Consider the following 23,764-nt stretch of genomic DNA (forward strand, 5'->3'; position numbering starts at 1 on the left):
GTTAGTGTGACCAGGGTTCAAATCCTGCTTTTCTCACCCTGGCATGTGACCCGAGACAAATCACTTAACATTTATGTGCTCTGGGCCAGAGGTGGCAAAACATGCTTCAAACTTGTGCTAGAACCAGATTAAAATGTAATTGGGAAGTATTTGACAAAATAAATAAAAATACAATAAAAGAAAGATGATGTTAATGTGTGGTTTTCTAAGTCAAGTTGCCTCCAAAGGGATCCTTATGTTCCCCTTCTCCTGCGCAGATACTAAGAGGGCTTTTGAGACTCTTAAGTCAGCTGTTTTTTTTTTTTTTTTGCTTGGGTTTCCTTTATCCTGAAAGAGGGGCCTCGGTTTCCTCGCCCACCTCTTCCTCTCTTCAGACTACTTGAAGGCGGGTTCCTCGTCTGTAACTTCTATTTCCTCAACACCCACTGTTTCCTCACCCCCTTCGAAGTTTGGCTTCCACCTCCATCACTCTGCTGACACTTCTCTCAAAGTTCACCAGAGACCTCCTAATTAGACATTGTTATGTGGAAGTCTGTGTGCTAGGCTGATGATAGAAGCATGAAAAAGGGCAGAGTTCATATCCTTAAGGAACCTGCCTTCAGTTGGGAGAGGGGAAGGAGATAAGACACAAATAAGTATGATAAAAGGTTGATATTTTACAGCGGGGGGGGGGGGGGGGGGGGAGGGGGGGAGGGGGGAGTGGGAGGGTGGGGGTAGGGGGGGAAGAGCACTGGAGTTAGAGCCCCCATGTGACCCTTCATTAGTTACTCAGCCCCTTTTTTTGCCTCAGTTTCTTTATCTGTAAAATGGGAGAATTGAACATGCTCTATGTTCTCCATGACTTTATAGCTCTCTTAAACAAAATTTGAGGTGGGAGTGACTTTTAGTTGGGGGTTGGGAAGGGAGGGATAAGGAAAGGTTTCCTGAAGGGGGAGGGAGTATGTTCCAGGCAGGAAAGAGCAGGATGAGATTAGGGAGCTGCTAGGGGCCCAGTCTGATTAAAACAAAGAGGGCCTCAATGGGAGTATGGGGTGAGAAACTAGGTTCACAGATCTAGAGCTCCAAGGCACCTTGGTGAACATCTGGTCCAAAAGTTTTTAACCTTTTAAGTGCCATGATGGATCCCTTCTCAGGATAGTGTTTTTAAATGAATAAAATAAATATATAGGATTACAAAGGAAGCCTTTCTAATGAAATGCAGTTATAAAAATATTTAAAAAGAAAACCAAGCTCATGGACTCCAGGTTAGTGTCTCTCTCCCCACCCCCATTTTATAGATGAGAAAACTGAGTTGTAGAAAAGTTAGCTCCACTTCTCTAAACACCCTGGTGGTAAGCTTGGGAGGTGGGATTTGAACCCAGAGCCAGTACGGTACCATGATATCTACATTAAATGCCAAGGTTTTGAGTTCTTTTTTATCCAGTAAGCAGTAGGAAACTTCTAGGTTTTTGGGTAGGGGGTGTATGTGACAGGGTCAGCCTTCTATTAACGGGAAGACTATTTTGGCAGAGAGAAGGATGGACTGGATAAGGGAGAGACAGTAAGCAGGCAGACCAGCAAGGAAGATGATTAAGGAAGCCTTTAGGTTGAAACTTATGGACTCCTCATCTTACTGTTTTTAAATACACAAAATAAAAATACATAGGAAACCGAAGGCCAGTGAAAGTAAGATGTAATTTTTTTCTCTTTAAATTCACAGATTTCCCCATGAAATCTCTTCATGGACCCCAGGTTAGAATTCCTATTTTAGATACTTTGAAATTAGAATTATTAGGATTAGACAGCTGATTGTGTGTGGGGTTGGAGAGAGTACCTAAGAAGGAACAGTCAGAAATGACTAAAGTTTTGAGCCTGAATGATTGAGGGGAGGGGTGATTGTTTCATCAGTAAGGAATTGGGGGGGCAGGTATTTTGGGGGAGGTGAGGTGAATAGTCTTGGATGGGGGGCACTGTCCCAAAGGCAGTTGGAGGTTCTGGGCTTTGGAGGAGAGGCTGGGTTTATTAATCGTATCTAGGAGTCCAGGGCTAAGAGGTGATCATTGAAACATTGACTTAGAAGAGAGAGGAGAGACAGAGCCTCGAAGCATTGACAGCTTCACTTGGGAGCAAATTCACTTGGTGGGTTAGGGGAAAGTTGAAGAACCGATGAAAAGACTGGTCTGACTGCCTGGAGAAGCTTTGGAAGTATCCTTACAGCCTAGGGAGGAAGGAAGGTGTTCCTTTGTCTGCTGTGCAGTGAATGCTGGAGAAAGGTCTTGGTTAGAGGTCTGTGAAAAGACTGTTGGATTGGGCAGTTAAGACACCATGGGTGATCTTGATGAGAGTTGGAGTGGTGGGATAGTCTAATGCTGGACAGGTTGCAGAAGTAGGTGCTGAGGAAGTGGAGAGGACAGATGTTGACTAACTTCCTAAGAACTTCAGTGATGAGGAGTGGGAGACATACAGTTAGCTTGAAGGGTAGGAATGCAATAACCAACTAATAACCAACCCTTGCACTCTTTTTGCCAGTCTCACTGTCGATTCAGTTCACCAGGGATTTCTGCTATATGTTGGGCACTGACTGTTGCTGTGGGGGTACAAAGACAAAACCAAAAGCCTTACCTGCCGTCAGAGAGTTTATGTTCTGGAGAAGAGGGGTGATAGATAGTTCAATACAACATTCCGTTTGCTTCCTTTTTCGGGATACCTTCTCTTTTGACTTCAGAGATATCGTATTCTTTCTGGATTCTCATCCTGTCTCTCACTGCCCCTTTTTTTATATCCAAAGCTCGATCTTTCTCCTTTTCCAGAACCCATAAAGTGGATATTTCATGATGTGATGTTTTTGGCTCTCCTATCTCGGGGGTCCTCTGCCTTGGAAATCTCATTTACTAACTCAGTTTTAACTCTTTTAGATGATTACTCCCAAGTCTGTCTCTTTCCAACCTGAATGTCTTTCCTAAGTTCCCCAAATCAGCACCAGGTGGTTTCATTATTATTAACTGGATCCAAAGAATAGCCATTAATGTTTTGTTTTGACTTAGAATGAGATCTCTTGGGGGTAGGCTCCAGGAATCTGTGGTGGACATTGTTCTGTTTAATATTTTTAACCACTGACTTGGATGAAGGTGTAAATAGCTTGCTTACCATATTTTAGATGATATAAAGATAGAAGGACTCACTAACATTGGTTACAGAGTGGGGATCTACAAGGCTTTTTTCGCATATTTTCTCTTCCATTAGAATATGAGCTCCTTAAGGATTTTTTTGGGGGGGCTTTTCTTTGAATCCCTCAGAACTCAGCACAGTGCCCGGCACATAGTAAGCTCTAAATAAATGCTTTGTGATGTTGATAAAAAAAGATCTCGACAATAATAGTAATGATACAGAGTGCTTTAAGGTTTGCAAAGCTTACTCTTAGATGTATTATTTCATTTGATCCTTATGACAACCCTGTGAAATGGGTGCTGTTTTATGCCCATTTTACAGAAGGGGAATCTCAAGCTGAGAGGTGTTCAGTGATTTTTTTGCCCAGTGTTGGCCCAGCTAAGGCAGGATCGAGGCTAGATTCAGCCTCAGGTTTTAACTCATTTGATCCTCACAACAACTCTGTGAGTGTAGGTCCTGTCGTTATATCTATTTTCTCAAAAAGGAAATGGGTTGAGAAGGGTTGAATGACTTGCCCAGGGTCATAGCACTCTATCCACCAAACCACTTAGCTGTCTCTGGACAAGATGGAAGGTAGGGCTGAACCGAGTAAGATAAAATTTAACAGGAAAAATGGTCAAGTCTTACCCTTGAAGAATCAATTTCACAAGAACAAGATGGGGGAGTTATGGTTAGACTGCAGTTCATTTTTAAAAGATAGGGCATTTTAGTGGATTGTAAGCTTATTAAGAGTCAACAGTGTTTAAAAAATAAAATCAATAGTATGGCAGCAGAGCCAAAAAAGGCTAATTCAGGCTTAGGCTATATTAAAGAGGGCATAGTACCTCAGCCTAGGGAGGTGACTATGGTTATCTTATCTAGGGGTGGGGAATTCCTCATGTTGTAGTTTGGGATGCTAGGAACCTCGAAATTCAGGGGTATGGGGTAGGTCTACCTTGAAAGAATTCAAGAATTTAATATAGCTTAGGCTATATTAAAGAAGGCATAGTACCTCGGCCTAGGGAGGTGACTATGGTTATCTTATCTAGGGGTGGGGAATTCCTCATGTTGTAGTTTGGGATGCTAGGAACCTCGAAATTCAGGGGTATGGGGTAGGTCTACCTTGAAAGAATTCAACCTCTCAAGCCTTCTTTCAGTCCAAGTAGCCAGTTTATTAATACACCAGTTGGGTGGGTGAGATTCCTAGTGAGTCTGTGGTATTTGTGATGCCAATACGAGTGGGCCAGATTCTAAGGATCTGAGCATTTGATGAGGATGGGACTGATATTTTTAGACTGAAAAAGACTGAGAAAATCTGGATGGGATTAAGGAGTGGCAAGTAGCCTGGGGTGGTCCTGAGGTAACCGAAAATGAAGGGCTGAGCTGGTGGGGGAAGGGGAGAGCATGCGGGCACAGGGCACAGCCAAAGGACTGGACAGTTGAAAAGATTATACTGGGATGAGCCTAGTGCCACCAGGGACTTGGCTGCTGAAATTTGTGGGGAAAGTTCAAGGGTTTTTCCTTTTTAGGGGTCCCATTAGCTCCCTATCATCCACTCTGCCTCATACTCAGCCCTGGTCATTCTAAGTCTAGAATGATGTGTTCACTTTTTGGTACCAAATTTTAGAGAGGACATCCAGAGGACAACTGGATGGTTATGGGCCTTGTCTTCATGCCATATGAGGATTGATATAAACAATAATAATTATTATCTCCTTTGATTTTTTTTTTACAAGAGTCTTGTAAAATAGATGCACTTATTACTGCCGTTTTCCAGATAAGGAAACTGAGTCACAGAGAAGTTAAGTGGCTTGTCCAGGAACACAACAGCTATTAAATGTTAAGAGAAGGAATGTGGGTTGGTTAGATAGTTCATAGAACCCTGGGCCTGAAGTCAGGAAGATCTGAGTTCAAATATGATTTCAGACACGTTAACTGGTTGATGCTGGGCAAGTCACTTAACTGCCGTCTGCCTCAGTTTCTGCAGTTGTAAAATGAGGATGATAATGACACCTCCCTCGAAGGGTTGTGAAAATAGTTGTAAAGTGCTTAGCCCAGGGCTTGCCACATAGTAGGCGCTATATAAATGCTAGCTATTATTTCTCTTTTCATTATTATCATTAGTTTGCCTGGAGTTAGAAAAGACTTGGGAGGGAGGCCATCTTAGCTGTCTTTAAATATTGGAAGGCTGCCACATGGAAGAAAGGTTAGTTTTATTCTGCTTGTCCCCAGAAGGCAGAACTAGTATCTGTGGATAGAAGTTGCAGATTTAGGTTCAATATATGAAAATCCTTAAAAATGGAACCATTCAAAAGAGGAATCGATGACTTGGGGAGGTAGTGGGTTCCATATTCAGTCGAGGCCCTTAGGGAAAGGATACCTGGCCGCTTGTTGGGGTGCTGTGGAAGGGGCTTCCTGTTAAGGCACAGTTTGGCCTGGATGACCTCTGAGCCGGATGTGAGATACTCTGATCTCACAGAGTTTATACAGTATTGGTGTCCGGATGTCCCACACAAGCTGGGAAGATCTGAGCTCATCTTGCCCCATTAATCTGCTTCACTTCCTGTCATTGGTAATGCCATTCACCCATTATTCCATGCTCCAAACCCTCATGGTAAATTTGACTGGCCTATCTTCTTTATTTGAGTCTGGTGCAAAATGCTCTTGATTCTACCTCCTCAGTATCTCTTTTATCTGTCCTCTCCCTGTTCCTTCCCTACCTGTGCACCTCCCCTCTCTGATTGCTAGAGGCCATCTAGTCTGGACCTGTCCTATTACAGTCCAGGAAGGAGGCCCAGAGAGTACAATGACTTGCTTTAAGGAAACAAGTAATGGCAGAGTGGCAGAAGCAGGGCTTTGAATTCAGGTCGTTTCATTCCAAAGCCGACAATTCTTTTCTAGCTTACCCCACTCATTGGCTCCTTCCACTTCCAGATTCTGTGAAATCAAGAGTCTCTGGTCACTGAACCCTTTTCCTAGAATATAATATAATTTCCTAACAGTTTTTTAAAAGATAATTTTTTATTGTTGTTTTCTGTTTCTTACATCATCAGAGTATCCCATCTCCCTTCCCAAGAGCCATCCCATGTGACAAATATTATTTTGGTTTTTTGGAGATGGAAAAAGAGTCAGCACAACTGGTGAATACATTTAGAAAGTCCAAAAACATGTGCAGTGTGTTAATACCTGTGAACCTCCCACCTTCCTGAAAGGTTTTTCTAAGCTTTAACTCTGTCTCCCCTCCAATCCGTCTTTAATGGTTGTGACAATAATTCTATTCAGATACAGAGTTCATCTTATCGTGCCTTTACTCCACAGTCTTCTGCAGTTCCCCTTTCCACGTTGATTCCAGATCAGATGTCTTTGCTTGGTATGTAAGATCCTTGATAACCTAAGGTGGCCACTGTGTCTTTTGAACCTTATTTTAAGCTGTGTTCATCTTCTCTCTTCTCTTACTCCACATCATATAATCACTGGTAGATAGAGCCTCGACCTTGGAGTCTGGAAAACCCGAGCTTGAATCCTGCCTCAGATACTTGTTTGTGACATTGGGCAAGTCAGTTAACCCTTCTCTGACTCAGTCTTCTCGTCTGGTAAATGGGGTTAGTAATAGTACCTATCTCAGAGTTTTGTTGTATCAAAGGAGATATTATGTATAAAAGACTTTGCAAGCTTTTCATTACTAAATAAATGCTATCTCCACCTCCTTCTTTTCCTCCTTTTCCTCCACCTCCACATCTTAAGCATTCCAGGGCCTTCCTTCTTCAGAGCCTTGGCTCACATTGATTCCAGTACCAGCTGTGCCCTTTCTCCCCCTTTATACAAGACAATTCCTAGAGATCGTTAAAATCCAAATACCACTTGCTTCATGAGTCTTGTCTTCTTCAATCTTTCACCCTTTTCTGATCTCACAGTAGCATGCTTTCCTATTTGTTTCTCCTTTATTTATGAAAAATAAAATTATATGTGATCCTATTTAGCCTACGTTCTTCAGGATCAGAGACCGAGTCTTCTCAAAACGCTGTGTCTTCACCAGTGGCCATTATAGTGCCCTGCACATAGCTGGTGAGCCTCCTGACTCCCCTGAATGGGTTGTGTACCCCATATACTGTTCTTGCCCTAATCGGTTGTTAAGGAAGAGGGAGTGAGATAAGTGAAGGGGTGGGGTAGTTTAGGCCTCCGAAGGAATGAGGTCAATTGGAATTAGCCTGGAAGCAAAGAGCAGTATTCATCATAAGGCTGGTTTCTTTTGGCCTCCATCCCACGTGTGTTAGTTATACTCAAGTAACACAATGACCTGGTAAAATCATTTCCCCCTAGAAAGCAGCCTCACTATGGTGGCTGTGTCCTGATTCCTGGTTCCAGGCCAGGTGTACAGGAAGCCTTGATTCTCATCTTCTCTGATCTCTCCGATTCATCTGTGGAGAGGTCCACAATGCTCCGGCAGGTGGCTTTGAAAAGGGGGAGCTAGGCAGAGAGAATGAAAAGAACATTGAACTAGATTTCAGGTGACCATGGTGTTTTGGCCTAATTCTGCCAGTCCTAGAAAGATTTGCCTTGGATTTGAAACTAGAGGACCTGGGTCCTTCTAAAGCTGCAGGATTTCTATACCCCAGTAGCCCCTTCCTCCCACTGAATTGGCTGTTTCCTCTCATAATCTCCTTTTTAAGGAAGTTGCCCCCAGGCCAGCCATGTCCAACTCACTTGTTTATGCCTCTGGATTTCTCACTCCCACCATGCCCCTTACTGGGTCTCTCCCCACCCCCTTCAGCTTCCTTTTACAGGTTGTCTTCTCCATTAGAATTGTAAACTCCTCAAAGGCCGAGACTGTTTTTTTTTTCCCCTTCTCTTTGTATCCCAACTGCTTAGCACAGTGCCTGGCATTGTATGAGCACTTGGTGACTTGTTCTGTTACTGCTAACCGTGTGACCTTAGTCAAGTGACTTACCTTTCTTTGCTTCTCTTTCATTATCTACAAAATGAAGGTTTCGGCTTGATTGTTCCCATGATCTTTTATACCACTTAGTCTTCCTCTGGGAGTCCTGTGGTCTGCACAGCCTTCCTTAAGTGTCATCATGTGGCTCTTTCCTGGGGTCTAACCCTAGGAGGTCCTGTGATTTCCCCACAACTGTTCTAAGGGGCCATCACTTGGGTCCTCCTTAGGGTCTGACCCCTAGGAGGCCTTGTGATCCCCACAGATTAAGGGGGGGGTGCTGCCACTTGGTCTTCCTCTTCAAGTCCTGTGGTCTGTACAGCCTTCCCTAGGGATTATCACAGGGTTTTTCCTCAGGACTTTGGCCCTGCCTAGGAAGTCCAGTGATCCCCAAAACCGCGTTTCTCACAATCTTTGATCTTAGAAGCCCTTTCATGTGGAAGAATCCATCCTTTGGAGACTGGCTAATAAAATAATATGGCCATCTAACATTTGTGCCAAGGTTTGGTGTGTTCATAGCACTCTAATGCACATTAATCTCAAGTGACCCTCGCAACAAAATGTAAATAAGGATAGGAGGTGATAGTTCAGAAAAGGAAAAAGAGGCTTACAGTGGTTGATTTGCCCAAGTTCACACAGATATCAGTGGCTGAGAGAGGCCTGAGTTTCCAGTCCTGGCTCCTGGTAGCATGCTTAATCTACTATTGTAGGCCTTCTTTCATATTTACATAAAGAATAAGTGGTTATGATTAAGATTCTTGGCTGGCTGAGGCCACTAGCCTCAACCTGCCCACTCTTGTAGTATTGCTGATAGCCATTTTTAAGGGGCTCTGCAAAGAGCTCTCTCTGGTACCTCTTGAGCCTCAGAAGTTTCTATTTCTCATTATTACTGGGTGGGGTAGGATGTGGGGTGGTGTCATTGTGGCTTCTTATCCCGTGATACAAATTAGAGTAGTACTCCAGAGACTAAGTAAAGACTGAGCCAGAGAAATTTCATTTTAGCTTGTAACCTACTGAACCAGGGAGAGATGTTGGAGTATGGAGGGTGTTCAGCAATCTCCTCTCCTCCCCTTTAACCCACAATGCATCGGCACCAGGCAGTTGCTTGACCCCACAGTGGCTGTCCATACAGTTTCATAGGAGATTGGCCCTTGTAGAGCTTGATAGGGCACAGCTATCTACGCAATCATGATTCAGAAATGAATGTATTAGGAGGAACAGTAATTGTCTGGCCAACTTGATGACTGTACAGCGAGTTACGTGAGTGGGATGGTGCAGTTTTGGTTTCGTGGTTTGCCCTTTGTTGCCAGAATTTGGATGATGCATACTTTTCCAATAATCATTCTGAGTTTTATTAATATTCAATTCAGTATTTTTTCAAACCTTTAGACCTTTTTCATCTCAGAATTCCTGTAGCATAATTATTAGCATAATTATAGAATTATATTGGAATATAGAATTATATTAGAATAATTAAAATAATAACAGAAAGTAAGCATGGTACAGTGGAACTGGGGCCTAGGCTTGGAGGTAGAAGCTCGAGGTGCAGACTCTGCCACTGGCTAGTTTGTGACCTCCATAGTCCCTTCTGCTCCCTGAGGTTCAGTTTCCTCCTCTGTAAAAATGAGGCCTTAGAAATATTGGCCTTTGTTGCTAGAACGAGATGTCTAATATTCTGGCTGCTTTCTGTACCGTATAATTTAACACTTGATTGGGTACTATTTTGAACTCCTGTATCCTTGTAGATTGCTTTCTAATTGTTTTCATATAGCTTGGTTTTCCCTTTACAAGAACTGTTCTGACAATCGATGATGAGCTCAATACAGGATGTTTTAATACTCAAAATACCCTTGATTTCATCAGGTAGTCCCTCCACAAGGGAAGAATACAACCCCCCTATACTTCAGGCCATGCTGAAAAAAAATGCATCATCTCATGGTCAGCCTTTTGGTGACAAGTCTTTGCTCAGAGCTTTAGAGTGAAAAAGGAACATTGGAGGTCTAACTCCTTCATTTTACTGGAGAGTTGATGGAGTTTGAGTTGAAGGAACTGAAGGAGTTGAAGGAATTTGCCCGGGGGAGGTGGTGGGGGTGGGGACCACACAGAGCCAGAATTTTCATTCCAAATCCAGAATTTTGACTCCAAATCCAGAGTTGGTTCTCCTCATTGTCTGGTCTACTCTGAAGCCACCCAGTGGCACGGGAGGCCATGCCGGTGGAGGATGAGCACAAACAACCAAGCAATGGGAGGCGCTACCAAGCTAGAAAGGCTTTGGATCCAGGTTCACATCCTGCCTGTCTTTGTGACCTTGGACAACTCAATTCCTCAGCCCCAGTTTCTTTGTCTATAAAATGGGGGTAATAACAGCCCCTCCCTCCCAGGGTTGCTGTGGCCATCAAGTGAGATAATAGATATAAAGCACATTGTAAGCCTTAAAGCGCTATATACATTCTTCCTTTTATGATTGGTCTGGTTAAGAATTTCAGTTTTTCCTGGACACAGACTCATCACCAAAAGTTTGGCCATGAGCTGTGTCCTTCCCTTCTAGGGGAAGTATCTGATGTAATCAAGGACATTTTGAGCACTGAATTATGGTCGTAGTGAGTGTCATCACTGATTGTCAGAATGGTTCTTGTAGAGGGAAACACAGCTATATTTCTTCCATACAATATTGATATCCCCAGTGTTTACTTTTTCAGGTTCCTACATCTATTGATGAGTTCCTTGTGGATATGCGTTGCCTTCAGGAAATTCCATTATCTGTAATGCCTTCAGCCACTTAGAGTTCTTTTAATCCTTAATAACTGACTTGATACGACTGACTTAATAACTCCTTGATATGTTCCTTCAAAGTTAGCAAAGCACTTAGTGTACATTATCTTTAAAAGTAGGTACTGTAGGCTGTTATGCCCATTTTACAGGTGAGGGAACTGAGGCCCAGAAGAGAAGGAGGAGATAGTCCTATGAGTGGCATATGCTGGTATTCAAACCCTGGTCTTCCTGGCTTGAAATCCTCCTGGTGATAGCCCACAAGCTGTGCCCATGTAGTTGCTTCAAGCAGGATAAAGGGGATGAGGGTGGGGTAGGGGCAGGGAGAAATTCTGCCACTTAAGGGCAGCCTAGCTCAGGAAGTAAGCCAGCCAGCTAGCTATGTCATCTTCACATACAAAAGGGAAATAACAGATAACCTGAAACAGAATTTGCATTTGGAACTCCATTCTGTTTTGCACGATGAATTTTCATTTTTTACTCACTGTGGTATGTTTTCATCTTAAGTTAAGTGGATTGAATAGCCAATTGTTTCTCACCTTGGAACAATATTTTTGGAGGGTCAAAATTTATCCTACTACCTTATTTGCAAAACTTTTTTTGCCTTGAAAAGGTGGGGCTTGATGTATCTTGCAGATGATGCCTAAATCTGGGTGCCATTGACATATTCTCCTTTTATTGTGGTGGTGTTCAGTTGTGTCCAACTCTTTGTGATCCCCATTTAGGGTTTTCTTGGCAAAGATCCTGTAGTGGTTTGCCATTTTCTTCTCCATCTCATTTTACAAATGAGGAAACTGAGGCAGACAGGGTTAAGTATCTTGGTCAAGGTCATACAGCTAGTACCTGAGACAAGATTTGAACTCAGGAATTTGAAGCTTCCTGACTTCAAGCCCAGCACTCTGTCCACTGTACCACCTAGCTATCTTTATTCCCCTTTGCTTAGGAAAACCAGGACAGTTGTAATAATTATGGATTCCTCATCTTAAAGTGTGCCTTTTAGGTGAATGGCAGCCTGGAAGGAGACTCTCCAGGTCTGGTTCAGAATTCAAGATGGCAGCTCATTCCATGTGGTTCATATTTTAGGTAGTTGGTCCTTCACTAGAAAAGAAACATGGGAGTTTAATGCAAGGAGGGGAAAAGTGAAGATGACTACAAGTTGCCCTTTCCATGGGGTTTGGCTCAGGGCTCTTAGCTGAAGCAACAAAGCTTAGACACATGACTTCTGTTGTTGTTGATGATGCTTTTGCAGCATCCTTTCCAAAGCCTGGTTTTAATTCACTTTAGCTCCAAAACTATTTGTTGAAGCTCTGCCATGCTTAAGTCTTACGCCAGGCACCATGGAGGCAATAAATATAAGTCCTCAGCCTGAAAGTATTTTACAGTTGGAGAGATAGGACGTGGAGGAGGAAATAAGGCAAAGCAGAATAGTTAAGTCCCCAAGGGAATTATGCAGACAAATTATCCAATCAATAAATATTTATCAAGCACCTAATACTATGTGCCAGGCATTGTGCTGTGAGCAGAGGATACAAAGAGAAGGAACAGACAGTCCTCACCCTATAGAGATCAAACTGGAGGGAGGTTAACATGAGCTAGAGTGGTGAAGGGGAAAACTTTTTGGAGAAAAGTAGGATTTGAGGTGGGACCATGAAGGATGACTGGAGTTTGGGTTTGAGGATGTTCACTCACTCTGACTTCCTGCTCCACCCATTAGGCAAGGTCCTCCTACCATAAGCTCATGTGACTCATGGCAAGCTCCTCCCACCACAGGCTCATGTGACTTGTGACAAACTCCTCCCACCACAGGCTCATGTGACTCATGACAAGCCCCTCCCACCACAGGCTCATGTGACTCTGGCAAGCTCCTCCCTTCTATCATAGGCTCATGTGACTCTGGCAAGCTCCTCTCTTCTACCATAGGCTCATGTGACTCAGGTAGGTCACATGGGCCTATTAATGCCCCAGAAAGATCTTTCCATTTTCATTAACCATACATTAAGGTTAAACCATCCTTTCCTACAAGCAGGTGCAGTGGGATTAAGCCAATTTGGCTGTTGTTTAATTGCATCGAAGGCTTTAGAAGGCATTTGCTAGTGGAAAGAGCCCAGAGATTTAGAGTCAGAGGACTTGAATTCATATCTGGCCTCTTCTCTTTCTTCTCTGTGTGACCTTGGGCAAGTCTTTTAACTTCCCTAGGCCTCAGTTTCTTTCTGGTTGGATTGGATGATATCCCAAGACCTTTTTTAGTACCTGAAAAGCCCTCAAATGGTATGTTCCATTTCTGGTGTATGACAAGTAGTCTTGTTATAAGCTTGGAGAAACTTGCTTGAAGTTCGAGTTTGCCCGGCACATAGTAGACACTTAACACATTTTTGTCGATCAACTGAAGGAGAAAAACCTAGTTTGCATTTCTACCGGCTGTCCCCCTTCTGGATCCCTCTCCTTCCTTATGTCTGCCTCCTTGGCTGTCATTAAGTCTTAGGTAAAGTCCCACCTTCAAAAAGCCCTTCTGGGTCGTCCTTAATTTTAGTACCTTCTGTCTGAGATTATCTTTGGTTTATTCTGTGTACATTTTGTTTGTATATAGTTGTTTTCATTTTGGCTCCCTTGTTAGATTGTGAGCTCCTTAACAGCAGATACTCTCTTTTGCCCTGCACTTAGCACAATGCCTTACACATAGTAGGTGCTTATTAATAAATGCGTGTTTGACCAACTGACTTTCGTAAGCCTGTATAAATTCATCCAAAGGGGAATATTCACAGACTTTCAGGTGAAAGGGACTTTAGTGGCCATCCTGTCCAACCTATACCTGAAAAACAACACCCCCCCATCATCATCATTATCAATATCTTCATCATTTTCATCATCATCACTTGCATTCATAATGATGTTTCAAGGTTTAAGAATTAGGTGTATATATGTCAATATATCTGTGTGTATCTTTATCTCTATCTGTCTGTCTATCTGTCTTCATTTGGTGCTCACAGTAACCCCCGTAGGCAGGTGCTATTTGTTATATGTGTATCTTACCTGTTTGCACGGGGTTGTTTTTCGCTTGGCCTATTTTATTTTTCTTTTGGTGTTCACTGTGCCTAGCATAAAGCCTTTGACTTGAATTATGTCTGTTTTACAGATGGGGAAATTGAGGTCCAGAGAGAATAAGTGACTTGCCAGCTAGTGTGGTGGGCAGAATTTGAACCCCTGGTCTTCCTGACTTCCAAATCCTTGCGCTACAGAGCCTTACTCCAAAACTTCTGCCTCTTGGTAATACACAGCACAGTTGCTAACATCCTGTGGTTTCTTCTGTAATTGCCCGGCCTCCTGCCTGCTCACAGACTCCATCTCAGACCCCTTTAGAAGGCTACGTTCATTTTCTTAGGTATGAATGCTTTATTATTTGTCCATGGTTTAAAAAGCCTGTTTGAACGGCAAGGACTTTAAATAATAGATGGGATTTCTAGTTCTAAATAGGCGGCTTCCTTTCAGAGCTTAAGCAGGAAACAGAATGAAGGCCATTTGGCTCTTCCCCTCAAAGCAGGGTCTGGCTGTAGAAAAGTTGACATGGGTGGGCCTGCTCCCTTCCTCTGAATGTCGCACACAGGTGGAAATGTGCTGCTTCCTGCTTGGGCCTGTGAAGTCCGGATGGGGATGACCTAGAGTTTGGGCTGGTGGCTTTGCGGGGAGAGGGGGTCAGGTGGAAATGGGAAATTGATTGATTCTCCTCTACCACGGTGAGCAGGATGCTGATGTGTTCCTTCTGTTTCTCGTAGCTGCCTCAATGTTTGAGGAGCCATCTGACTGCAAGACTGTAAGCCCCATGAGGGTGAAACCTTGGCTAATTTCACTCTCTCGGTCCCCCACTGCCAGCATGGGTGTCATTCACACGTGCTTGGACATTTTGAAAGAGGCCCGATTTTATTGGTAGGCCGACCCCTCCACATTTTAGCAGTTGCTGGTATTAAAAAATTCATTACCTTGTGGGCAGCCTTGTGGATCCAAAAGTTCTCTCTGCATTTAGTTATGTTGGTCCTTAGACAATAGGTGAGAAGTTGGTTTCTGGGCTACCCCTTGAAGCTTTTCCAAGTTTATAGAGGATTTTAGGGTTTGTAAAGTACTTTTCTCATAATAGTTCCTTCCATCAGGTGAGTGGTGGTGTTCCTTCCCCATTTTATAGGGAAAGAAAGTGAGGATCAAAGAGGTCAGGCACCTTTGAGTCTTAATCCCGTGAGAATATGTTCATTTCTTCCTTGAGCTGCAGTATTTTGTAGCCCTCTTTCCATGACAACAAGTAGTAGATGGACTTCTGTACTTTAGCTAGAGCTCTGTGACCCTGGGTGAATCACCTAACCTCTCCCAGAATCAGTTTGTTGTCATCTGTAAAGTGGGGATGAAAATAGCACCTCCCTCACTGGGTTGTGAGGATCAAATGAGATGCCACATAAAAAATGTTTTGCAAATCTTAAAATGCTATATAAATGCTGGCTCTTATTATAGCTTATATTATTGGTCTTTGAGAACCCAGGCTTACTTCCATGCTGTGATGAGTCATAGAAGTAAGAGTTTGGCTCATAAATGAGCAATAAACGTTCATTGAATTCTCCTTCCTTGATGGTAATGAAAGGGTGGGAAGGAAAGCAGGCTACCCCTGTGGGCAGCAGACAACCTTGAGTCTAAGATCTCCGCAGGACCACCCTAGGAATAGGCCAAGGTGCAGACAGCATGGAAGAAATGTCTTGGTGTCACCTTTTTTCCCCCCAGCTTCTGGCATATCATAGGTGCTTAATATGTGCTTATTGATCCAACTGATTGACAGGTTGTGTTGCTCTCTTACGCATAAAGATTTCAGAAAGCAGATTTGCTTGGAAGAAAAGGGCTGTGGACTAAAAGGTGGGAGCCCTTGATTTTAGTCCAGGTTCTTTGGCTAACTCTCTTAGGCAGGGTAAGTTCTCTTCTTAGCTATATATAGCATGAAAGCAGTTAGACCAGATGGATTTTCTAAGGGCAATCCCAGCACTAAACTGGGGTGATGGAAAGAACAACACTGGTGTCTTTGGAGGCTGATCTGGATCCTGGCTTCCTCATGTAATAGTGTTACTTTGGGAAAGTCAGGCAGTCTCTGAGCCTCAGTGGTCTCATCTGTAAAATGGGGATGGAAACGTTTGAATTACATACTTGAGAGAGGATAACATGAGATAATGCATGATGTGAAGCATTTGTTTTAGAAGTAGCCTGGTATTAGAATGGTAGGGTTAAAGACAAAGGATGTGGAATCAGTCACCTTTGGCTTCAATCCTAGCTCTCTCTCTGCCAGCTTGGACATGTTCTGGGCCTTAGTTTCATCATCTCTAAAATGAGTCAACAGTGTCTTCTCCTGAGTCTGTATCTGTATTTCTGTGATAAAGAACTGGTTTCAGAGCCTGGAAGGAGCTGGGGTCACATGCTACCTGGCATATATAAGGGCATGGTAACCATGGGCAGGGTTCATTAAAGCTCCTGGTACTCTCGACAAGTCCGTAAGATTATCAGTTACATGCAGTTGCTGATCTATCTGTGTATCTGTGGAGGAATCTTGTCATACTCAGGAGATCCTCACACATGAGAAACCACAAATCTATATCGAAAAAAGCCTTGTTTATAGAGGCTATTATGAGTTTGCAATTTAACTTGCTCCAAAGTAGGCCTTCAATACTTTTACATTTTTTGCCATTCCTGTTTGGTAGGTAATCTGTTATTCTCATGGAAGAATCTCATTGGTCAGAGAAAATAGGATAGCAGTTACTTGATTCAGGAAGTACTTATTAACCTATTAACCTGTTCTGTGCCACTGGGGACAGTGAAAACTTCAGACTTGATTCACATGTTTACCACCCCTGGCCCTGCATTAGCTTACCAAGTAGTCACCTGAGAAAGAGCCCGCTCTCCCTAGAACCACCTGTTGAGGCCTGCTGTTCTGGAGCCTCTGGCTGCCCTGGAATTTTACTGTATGCAAAGTCCTCTGGGGAATCTGGGGCAGGGACTTGGAAACTTTTGTTATGCAGAGATTTTTATTGTTGGCTTTACTGTCTAGGGATTTGACCCGTGGTTGTCAGCCCAGCTGGCCTGAGGAGGGACCCTGGTATTGGTGGGTGTTAGTCATCTGGATTGGGGCCTTTACTTAGGGGAAGCTGAGCATTTTGGGGGCTGTAGTACTGGTAGGTAGACCTTTGTGAAAATTCGAAAAACTTAAGTCCTTGGTGTAAGGACAGTGAGACTTTCCTTAGGTCCCCTCTTCCCTTCTTAATTCAGCTAATTAATTACTTTGTAACATAAACTTCCCTCTTGAAAAAATCATTATCATAAGCACATTCATCAACAACTGACATTTTAATACACACAGAACAAAGAAGATTATGCATACGAAACTGAACTTGCAAGGTACAGTTTGCTTCTTTTAAAAAAAAGCTTATTAAATTTAACAAGAAATGAAATGGCCTTTTTTTGGCCCCTTCTTAACTCTTGTTTTCACCCTGTTTGTTCTGGGCATTTAAAATTAAATTTAGAGCAAAAGAAAAAATTAAGCCGTTATATTCTATTTTCCCGCCAGATGTGATTAAAATGATTCTTAAATTAGGTGCCTTTGTGTTCCTTATGCCTAGCAGCAAAAGAAGCCTCAGTTGATGAAATCTGGATGTTCTCTGTTTTCTTTTTCTGTTTGTTGCACCGCTTGCTTGGTGGGCTCCTTCCCCAGAGGGTGCTAAGCTTGTCTCAGCATCCCTCCCTTGTGCTGCCTCCTCTCCACCCCCATCTCCCCACCAGGGAACCAAATTCTTCTGTGGAGACAGTTGACAAAAGTTTCTCATGACCCTATTTACCAGCTGGGCAGGGAGAGGGGGGAGGCGAGAAATAACCACCACCTGCCTGCCATCTGCCTTCTTCAGCCTGGTTTTTGTTGGACTCCTTTCCCCACAGTGTGAACACCCCCCACCCTACCCCCTCACCTCCCCGCAAAAGAAATCAGCTTGTGAAGCCTTGCCCCTCTCTGCCACATCTTCATCTTTGGTATTCTGCTTCCCTTTTGGACCGAGACTTGTCTTTCGAACGGTCTGGCAAACAGAAGCTGGTATCTTGGTTATGGAGTGCCCAGCCAGGGCTCCAGAGCTCAGCTGTGGCGCTTGGGCAGGGGCCAAAAGCGTGCCCTCGGTCTCTCTTTCTCTAGCCATCCATCCTTGTTTTGTGCCTGGGCGCCCAGTGTGCTGTGTCCCCCTTTTAAAAGCCACTCCAGTCCCCCTCTCTACCAGCAAAGGCTCGGCTGGCAGGCAGCACCATGACAGCAGAGTTGTTCAGGCCAGCCTGGCCGAGCCTATGGCCCGGGGAGAGAGCCATTTTTCTTTGTTACCAGATCTCTTGTGTTCTTGCACCCGAACACAATAAAGGCCTTCTCTTGGGTGTAGCTTGAATGAAGCTCTTGTGACATAAATCTTCTGGCTGATTGCAAAGGAATGCCAGCCCTGAATGTGCTAGGATCCCAACAAAACCTCCTCCTCCACCTCCTCCCCCTCTCCCCCTCCGCTTCACTCCCTCCAGGGCTGAGCATCTGATTGCAAGGGGAACAGAGTTTTCTCTTTGTCTGAAAGTTCTACCAGGGAACAAAAATTTTACTTTTTAATCTGATTTTTTTTCCTCCCATTTTCATAATGATGATTCATGGGATTCTGGCCAGGCAGAGGGAAAGGATCATGATAACTGAGAGCAGCTGATGAAGGTCAAAAAATTGTTTGCCATAGAGTTGCAGAAGGTGGGTTTTGGTTTTGTTTGTTTTTGCTTTTGTATATTTTGGGCAACTAGGAGGCTCATCTTTATGAAGTCAGATTTGGCCTCAGACACTTACTTAGATGTATGACCCTGGGCAAGTTACATAACCCTGTTTGCCTCAGTTTGCTCATCTGTAAAATAAGCTGGAGGAGAAAATGATAAAACGCACCAGTATCTTTGCCAAGAGACCCCCAAATGGGGTCAGTGAAGAGTCGGACACAATGGAAAAATGACTGAATAAAATTATTTCTGTCTGCTTTGGGTTTAAATAATAACATTACCGGATTCAATTTAGCAAGCATTTTGAAAGGACCTACTATGTGCAAGGCTCTGTGCTAGGAGCCCAAGAAATCGGAGACAAAATCAGAAATAATAGATTTATATAGTATACTTCAAGGTTTACAAAACAAATAATTTGGGTTATTTAATGGTCACAACAGCCCTGAGAGATACGTGTTCTTATTATCCTCACTTTATAGGTGAGGAAATTGAGGCACAGATCAGTAAGTAATTTGCCCTCAGTCACACAGTTTCTAAGGCAGAATTAGAACTCAAGTCTTCCTGAGTTCAAGTCCCAGCAGTATCCTTTCTGGTTTGCACCCAACTCTAATAGTCAGAGACATTCCTTTTTGTTTTGGCCTTTTTCGTTGTATTGGACTGGAGAGTGGGAGTTGTTATGGAAAGTTGTGCTTCTCCTATTGTGGATTTGCTTCTCACAGTCCCTAGTGTCCATTCTCCATACTTTCTCCCTTCCCTTTTGGCTGGATAAGCACAATAAAGTCCCATGGAAGGCTGGTTGTTGTTAAAATGGCACGTCACCCAGAAACGAGCTGAATTTGAACTAGCTTTCAGTGAAACCCTAATTTTCCTTCCTCTTTTCATGACTGGCCAGGATGGATCTTATGCCCCCTCTGCTGTAATGGTGCCATCTCCTTTATTCTGATAAACCCTCTAGAATTTGTAGCTGCCTGTGTTTGAAACTCCAATCTGCTGACATTTGCCACCATGGCTATACATCTGTGTTCTGGGTTTTACTTTTTATTTTCACAAGTTGACACTTAATATTCCTATGGTATTGTATGGCGTTGAAATCAAACTGGTATTACCCAGAGGGCAGTGGTTCACAGTACATGGTGACTGTGAACAGGCTGCAACATAGAACCAATGAGGAACTTTGAAGAAGGGGGTGAAAGATAATCATCAAAGAAACATGTATGATGGGAAGAGAAAATAGCCTGGTCCAGGGATGGGGAACCTGCAGCCTCGAGGCCACATGTGACCCCCCTAGCTCCTCAGGTGAGGACCTTTGAATCCAAACTTCACAGAACAAATCCCCTTAATAAAAGGATTTGTTCTGTAAAACTTGGACTCAGTCAAAGGGCCACGCTTGAGGATCGAGAGGGCCACATGTGGCCTCAAGGCCCTGGCCTGGTCACATGGTGAGGGAGAGGTAAGACAGGTGGATAGCTTAGAGTGTCCCATTATTACTGCCTTGATGTCGTGAGAAAGGGAGGAAGGCTTGGAGCATGTTGACTGGACCTCCTGTGGGGAACTAATAGAAGGAAGGATGTGGAAAAAAAAGGTTAATGGGTGGTTTGGCATGGATTGGTAACGTTCCACATCGATGGAGGAGATTTCCAAATGGATAGGGTTTCAGATCCACATGAATATTTGCAATCAATTTAAGACTAACATCTGAGTCTGTTCGGGCCACTGTATCATTTTACTGGGTAGCCTTTTAGGTGAAAGGAGGATAATGTTCTGTGTCATTGGATGGAATTTCCAAATGGATAGGTTTAGATCCACTTGAATATTTGCGCTGTACTTTTCAGAGCCCCCTTTGCAGCTATTAATCTCTAGCCGGGCCCAGCTGGCCAGTCATTCCATTGTCTTTGGGATAATTCACATTTATTTCTGATTATGTCACAAAATTCTTAAGACTCCCAAGAGTTAATTTGAATTCACTTTTAAAAGTGCAAGAATTGGACACCTTGATGCTTTCCGGACAGGCCAGATCAGTTTATTTTTGGTTTATTTTATTTTGTTTTCTGAAATAATATAGTGATTTAAGTTTGTAAAGCAGTTATTGAAATTTATTCTTGCAGCCCTTTAAATACATGATATTGCCAGTCTCATTTTACTGATGAAGCAACTGAGGTTAGATATGCTAAGTGACTTGCCCAGGGCAACGCAGCTGGTACTTGAGACAGGTTTTGAACTCATGTCTTTCCTGATATCCTTGCTATGCCTTTCTCTTTATTGTTCTACTTGTGTCTTTGACTTTTGTTAGCTTTGACCCTTTGTTAAATTAAAGTTGGTGTTGGGGGGGGGTGGGGGCGGGGAGAGAAGACGAGAAGAAATGAGCCTTTGGTTTCTCCCAATGCTAAACAAGAAGTTTCATTTCTCATCTGTAAACTCATGAAAATTAGAGACAGACATGTTTAAACATTCTCAAGCCCTGTGCTTCTGTCCTCTTTCTAGGAGGCCTCCTAGAATTGAATTGATTTGATTACATGCTGATTAATAGTGCAAAACAAATCTTTAACCTGGAACTCAGTCGTGCTTTGAATTTCTGGTTCCACCCTTTCCCTTCTTCCCTCGGCCAGAGGTTCTTGTAACTGTATTCCCTGTTGAACTAACCTGTGGGCTCCTCCTCTGCAGGAGACTTAGCACTTACTGTGTCTCAATTTCCCCCTGGGGGGGTGGTGCTGATGAATTCATCCACATTAATTAAAGGCCCTAGTTATTTTCAGAAGGAGGTAATGGGAATAACTGCTGGAGTGAGAAGAACAAAAGGCATATAGCCTTCTAACCTAAGGGTTTCATTTGGTACTGCTTAAGTAACTAGGGTTATTGCAAATCTAGTTATTGAGCTTTAGAAATTTGAACTGGACCTGTGATTTCATTGGTAGATGACTCTTAGGTGGGGGAAGTTGTCCTTTTCTCTCCTCAGGTAGATCTGAAGCTGTCCTGGGCACTAAGTGAGAAGTGAGGTGACTTGGCTTGGTGTTCCAAGGCTGGTATGTTGAGAGGCAGACTTTGAACACCAGTCTTCTTAACCCCAAGAGTATCTCTCTTCACCATCTCAAGATTATAACTTTATGGCATTTTTGCAGGAGGAAAAAAAAAGAATTAATTTGAATCTCTCCTTTCTTGCCTTATATGCCATCTTACCCATTACTCATTTCTGGGGCATCTCTTTATGTCAAGGATAGGTCCTTTTTAGACTACTTTTGGAATCTGGGCTTTTTACAGCTTTGAGTTTTTGTCAACTGGGTTTGTTTGGTTTTCTTCTAGGTCTTGACATTTTTTTCTTTACTCCTCTGATAGTCTAAATGTGCTTGATTTTATTTATTTATTTTTCCTCCTTGACAGCCTAAGCTTTTAATAGCTGCTGCTTCTTAAAGGCACCCTGCCTCCAAGAGGCATTTGTTACAGGCCTCTTTCTGTGTCATTTAGAAGTAGGCCAAAGTACAGTATGCATTAGATAATTCTCCACGAGAGTGTTGTGTCAGAGGGGCCCCTGGCCTGAGATGGGGATGGAGAGACTTATCAGACAGAGAGTTGTTTCACTGCACAGCTAGAGCTTCCTCTTAAGGAAAAGAGGTGTCAAATTGAAGCTTAAAAAAAAATAGAGACACATTGTGTAAAATTAACAGTCCTTGTAATAATTATAGTTGTAATAACAATAACTGACACATAAGACTTTAAAGTTTGCAAAGAACTGTCCATGCATAATTTCACTGGCTTCAAAAAGTCATAGCCGACTCATTGAAAGCCACCCCAACCTGCCCCATTCTGTATTTTGGGAGTGAAAGGTAGGAAGGACATTGGAATAACTCCAAATTGGCTCTGTTAAGTAGTTATAAATGACATTAGGCATAAAGGTCTAATCTAGTGATAACAAAAAAACCTTATAGTAAAAAATCTTAGCTTGGCAAAAAGGTTGTCAAACTCTAGGCCAGAGCTTCTGAACCTCAGGTCCATGAATTTGTTTTTGTGTTTTAACATTTCAATAACTGTATTTCAGTATGATTGGTTTCGTTTGCAGTTCTATGTCTTTCCTTGTGCATTTAGAAACGTTTTGAGAAGGGGTCCATAGGCTTCATCAGATTGCCAAAGGTGGGGTCCCTGACACAAAAAGTGGTAGGGACCTCTGGACTGAGAAGGAAGGAAACAAGCATTTATGAAATGCCTACTATGTGGCAGGCACTACACTAAGCACTTTACAAATATTATCTTGTTTGGGCCTCACAACAACCCTGGGAGGTGGGTGCTGTTCTTATACTCATTTTACAGTTCATTTTACAGTCAAATGATTTCTGCACAGTAACACAGTTTGTGAGACTGGATTTGAACTCAGGTCTTCCTGACTCTAGGCCCAGCACTGTATATCCTCTTCCCTACCTAGCTGTATTAGGCAATAAATGGGCTGCTTAAAGAATTTGAATTCCTGGAGCACTTAATTATCTACCAGACTGGTGTCAAACAACTGGGAGTGTACTGGACCAGATTAAAATGTAATTGGAAAATGTTTAACAAAATAAAAATACACTACAACATAGATAATGTTAATTTGTGGTTTTCTAAGTCAGTATAGTACCTGCAGGGATCTTCTGTTTGTGGGGTTGTTTTGTTTTTGTTTTCGGCACCACTGCTTAGAATATTAATATCTTTCTTCCCTATGCTTCTTTTCTCAACATTTTGCCGTAAATCTGCCCTTTCTAGCTTTCCTTGTTCTTTTGCATCCTCAGGGTACCGGCATGCTGCCTTGGGTCCTTCAGAGATTGTTGCTTGTTCGTAAATGTCATACTTAATAGTTAAATTTTCATGAGTGTCTTTCCAGCTAGAGTGAAAGCTTCTTGAGGGCAGGGACACAGAGACTTACACAATTATCCCCTGAAACAAACAACCAGCTGCTTGGTAGACATTTCATCATCACATATGGTGGACTGATTCTGGTAGATTATCATAGTAGGATATAATGGAATCTGGCCTCTATAAAAAAGCATGCTGTGAAAATTACATTATGTTCTTATGACAATCTGTGGCCCACTGTCTTAATTAGGCAAGAATTTTAAAAATCTGTTCATGGAATTTTTTTCTCTTCAACTGTATATTGTAAACCAGTCTCTCTTCTTTTTT

General features: G+C 42.9%; 1 protein-coding gene across 2 annotated transcripts in view; it reads left to right on the forward strand.

The window, feature by feature from the left end:
- The window catches only part of TSPAN14 (tetraspanin 14), an 84,973-nt gene that overhangs the window by 3,743 nt on the left and 57,466 nt on the right, over positions 1–23,764 (forward strand). Inside the window, exon 1 of one of the 2 annotated variants that reach the window (XM_036735559.1) lies at positions 13,995–14,207. The exons of the other annotated variant lie outside the window; for it this stretch is intronic. The gene's annotated coding sequence lies outside the window, so the exon portion shown is untranslated. Of the gene's footprint in view, positions 1–13,994; positions 14,208–23,764 lie in introns of those variants that run through there. 2 annotated transcript variants of the gene reach the window in all.

Source organism: Trichosurus vulpecula, chromosome 8 (genome assembly GCF_011100635.1).
Source record: "Trichosurus vulpecula isolate mTriVul1 chromosome 8, mTriVul1.pri, whole genome shotgun sequence".
In the NCBI taxonomy this organism is placed as follows: Eukaryota; Metazoa; Chordata; class Mammalia; order Diprotodontia; family Phalangeridae; genus Trichosurus; species Trichosurus vulpecula.